A 4,467-nucleotide genomic window follows, 5' to 3' on the forward strand; every position below is an offset into this window, starting at 1 on the left:
AACTTACTAGTATTAAACTATCGCAGGAGGCAGGAGGCCGGGCAGTTGGACGGGCGGCAGCAGCAGCGTTACTCACTACGTTATATGCCTTCATTCATAAAGTGGGAGGAGCAGGCGTGTGACGTAGTGAGTTACGCCGCTGCCGCCCGGCCTCCTACTCGGCCTCCTGCCTGCTATGAAGTGTACTAGTAAGTTTTACACGCTGCCGCCCGCTCCCGCCCGCATAGCAACAAATCGGATCAATTATTCGATAACGGGAATCGACAACAAATCCCGTTATCGAATATTATCGATAATGTTGGTTAATCGTTGCAGCTCTAAAGCCAGGCAATCCAGAATGGCAGAAAATAATTATTTCTGTAAATAACTAAATAATTTGGTATATGTATCCAGGACAGTATATATATTTATAGCAACATACATTGTGGCTGAGGGATTCATGTCCTGAAACTCATCTAGGGCAGTGAAGGGGTTGAAGCCTATATCCCAGGTAAAAATAAAGTATAAAGTTAATCCACAATTTTTACATTTTATTCTTTTTGCAGATTATCATTTGTATACATCCAGAGTAAATCATTTGTACATCATTAGTATATAGCCACATGAGACATAATTCCCGGACGTTTTGATCTACTACGACCTTCGGCAGCGGGGTCTAGAGAAATATATAATATATACAATGGTCACAGAAAATTTGAGTATATCTGATAATCTGTTAAAAAGAAAAAAGAAAAAGAGCAAAAAAGAGAAATTGAAGGAAGGGTGTCACATCAGTAACTTAAAGTAAAAAAGGGGGGCGGGAAAGTCACAGAGTGGAGATTAGGAAGCGAGAACACTAGTTATGGTAATATAGGACAGGTAGTATCATGGTATCTTATTAGTAGGAGCCTATACTTATAGGTCTAAAGGAACAAGACATAGAAAGATAAAACAGATTCCAAGTGCTCAATAGGAGCTTTAAATGATGTGTAGAAATACCTGGTGGCAGGGTAGTGAGGCAGACGCTGGATGTGGCGTGCATGCGGGTCAGGGGACTATAAATACTGTCGGCGGCTGCTTAGTCAGGGCACATGAAAGTGACGTCAGTGTGTCTGGAGCATGTGAGCAGTAAGCGCAAGCGCTGAGGCTGTAAGGAAGGGCATCGGCGGCTAGTGAGGAGACGGCAGTGCGTGCGCATGCGCGCTCGGTACTCAGGTAGAGTGTGGGCAAAAAGTCTGGGCAAGAAGGCGAAAGTCGAAAGTAGAAGGAGAGGGGCCAGATAGAATTCATGACTAGAGGAACTCTAGAAGTGGCGTCTGTGCTGTATGTAGATAGTGGATAAAGAAGGTTGGCAATCTGCCAGATCAAGGAGGAGGTTAAGCGCAAGTACATTAGTAAATTTAGAGAGGTTTAATTACGGTATTGATATGGATATAGAAGGATTATCCATCAAAATAAAGGTATCACAATATAATAATATAACAATGTCACAGGATGTCATTTGTAAGTGTAGTGAGAAGTAACACCATGTTGTAAATATAGTGTAACTTGAATCAGAGGTATATACAATATAAGAGGCAAATATCAGGAAACTATGGGCAAGAAACAAAAAACAATCAACAATAATCAATGATTAGTGATTAATGATTAGTGGACAAGGATCCGTGAAAAACTGCTATCATGGGGTGAGAGGGAAAAAAAGGGGGGGGGGGGGGGAATCTCACCCATGTTCGCCTAGTCCCCATCAACGAGCCTAAAACAGAGAGAGAGAGATCAAGTTATAATCACGATAATATACGGAAATCACATCTCTATTTAAACCTCTTGGTTCCAATGTGTCCAATTTATGGATCCAATATGTTGCTCATTGTTCTAATAGGGAGATCCTATTGAGCACTTGGAATCTGTTTTGTCTTTTTCCTGTAGACCTATAATTATAGGCTCCTACTAATGAGATACCATGATACTACCTGTCCTAGATTATTATAACTAGTGTTCTCGCTTCCTAATCTCCACTCTGTGACTTTCCCACCACCTTTATTCCTTCAAGTTACTGATGGGACATCCTTCCTTCAATTTCTCTTTTCTGCTCTTTTTCTTTTTAACAGATAATAAGATATACTCAAATTTGCTGTGACCACATTGTATATATTATATATTTCTCTAGACCCCGTTGAGGAAGGTCGTAGTAGATCGAAACGTTAGGGAATTATGTCTCATGTGGCTATATACTAATGATGTACAAATGATTTACTCTGGATGTATACAAATGATAATCTGCAAAAAGAATAACATTTTAAAATTCTTTGCACACATTTATTTTGGAGTGCCGTGGATTATCTCTATACTGTTTAACCACTCTCACAGGCACCCACACTGGATCCAAGGTGTGCAGAGTACATATTTATTCAATAGGTAAAAATAAAGTGGCATTTTCCTGCAGTACCTAGTAATAGGGTACTTGCAAAACTGTTTATTTATACTTAAAGGGGTTGTCCCACTTTGCTTTTTTAATCTTATCAGCAGTAGATGTCCTGATAACTTCCTGGTTCTCAGGCAGTTGAGTGAAGGCCACGCCTCCTCATGACTCACCCTGCGTGCTCGTTCATGTGTATGAGGTCATCCACATGGAGCCGTATGTGAGGTCCCGCCCCCCCCCCAGTATAATAAACATTGAGTGCGGCCCCCCCCCCCCCAGTATAATATACATTTAGTGCGCCCCCCCCCCCCAGTATAATATACATTCAGTGCGGCCGCCCCCCCCCCAGTATAATATACATTCAGTGCGGCCACCCCCCCCCCCAGTATAATATACATTCAGTGCGGCCACCCCCCCCCCCCCAGTATAATATACATTCAGTGCGGCCACCCCCCCCCCCAGTATAATATACATTCAGTGCGGCCACCCCCCCCCCCAGTATAATATACATTCAGTGCGGCCACCCCCCCCAGTATAATATACATTCAGTGCGGACCCCCCCAGTATAATATACATTGGTGGCGCAGTGGGAAGTGCCAATGAGGGTTAAAAAAATAAATAAAAAATTAACTCACCTCCTCCAATTGTTCGCGCAGCTGCCGGTCTCCTGTTCTATCTTTAGGACCTGTGAAAGGACCTTTGGTGACATCACTGTGGTCATCACATGGTACATCATATGATCCATCACCATGGTAATGGACCATGTGATTAGCTCAGTGACGTCACCAAAGGTCCTTTCACAGGTCCTAAAGATAGAACAGGAGACCGGCAGCTGCGCGAACAATTGGAGGAGGTGAGTTAATTTTTTATTTATTTTTTTAACCCTCATTGGCACTTCCCACTGCGCCACCAATGTATATTATACTGGGGGGGTCCGCACTGAATGTATATTATACTGGGGGGGGGGTGGCCGCACTGAATGTATATTATACTGGGGGGGGGTGGCCGCACTGAATGTATATTATACTGGGGGGGGGGGTGGCCGCACTGAATGTATATTATACTGGGGGGGGGGGGTGGCCGCACTGAATGTATATTATACTGGGGGCGCACTGCGCCACCAATGTTAATACAAATGCAGGAGGTGGGTGCCGGAGTGAAATAGCCGGCACCCGACCTCTATGATAGGGGGCTGCGATCAGCGGCAGTTAACCCCTAAGGTCCCGCTCCCTGTCATAGAGGTCGGGTGCCGGCTATTTGATTCCGGCACCCGCCTGCTGTATTTGCGCATGCGCGGGCGTGCGCGTACTTGTAGGAATGGAGAGGCGGCCCGAGTACTTGTTCAGCCGTTGTGCGCAGGCGCGGCACAGCGATGCGGCCGGACGAAAGAGGCCGTATCCATGGGATACAGAAAACAACAAAGGAATCGCTTTACATGATTTTTTGAATGAAAGGTAGCTTTTGGATAATAACATGGATAGGAAGATATGTTGTGTGGGGGTAAATAGATTAGATAAAACCTATTTTATGAAGTGGGACAACCCCTTTAATGTTATGTCTGTATAATATTTCGATGTGTTGTGTTGTACCTGTACCTGGATCAGTCAGGGCTAACAATCCTCCTGACTTTACCCTTGTAGGAGGCTAGGAGATAGACCTAGGTTCTCCCCTAGTGCTTTCTAGTGAAAAGAGAAGCGTTCATTTTAACGTAAATTTGTTTTCCCTTAGTCCTAACAGCAGAATAAGTGGGGAGTTATCCCCTGTGAAACTGGTAGCACAAGTGGAATTTTTATTGATTAAAATTGCTACCAAGACAATTAAACAATTAATCCACCCCCTATAAAGGGACGCCCGTCCTTAAACCAGTGCTTTATCAGCAAGTACACAAACAAAAATAGGGTGGGAAATTTGTGTGCTGCTGTTAGGAGTAAGGGAAAACAAATTCACGTTAAAATTAACTCTTCCCTTACGTCCTAACCAGCAACACAAGTGGTGACCTAGCAAGGAGCGACAGAAAAATTGGAAGGGTTCCCCTTTTTCTTTATTTTTCTTTTTTTTATGAGAGGGTG

The 4,467-nt window shown here is 43.8% G+C and overlaps 1 long non-coding RNA gene across 1 annotated transcript; it reads right to left on the bottom strand.

The window, feature by feature from the left end:
* Positions 1-509: 509 nt before the first annotated feature.
* Positions 510-3,079, bottom strand: LOC122928146. Its single transcript, XR_006387851.1, has 3 exons — positions 3,034-3,079; positions 1,704-1,732; positions 510-655 (listed from the first exon to the last, which is right to left on the bottom strand). It is a non-coding gene; the product is annotated as an uncharacterized LOC122928146 (long non-coding RNA).
* Between the last annotated feature and the right edge of the window lie 1,388 nt (positions 3,080-4,467).

The sequence above is a fragment of the Bufo gargarizans genome, chromosome 2 (assembly GCF_014858855.1).
Source record: "Bufo gargarizans isolate SCDJY-AF-19 chromosome 2, ASM1485885v1, whole genome shotgun sequence".
NCBI classification, from domain to species: Eukaryota; Metazoa; Chordata; class Amphibia; order Anura; family Bufonidae; genus Bufo; species Bufo gargarizans.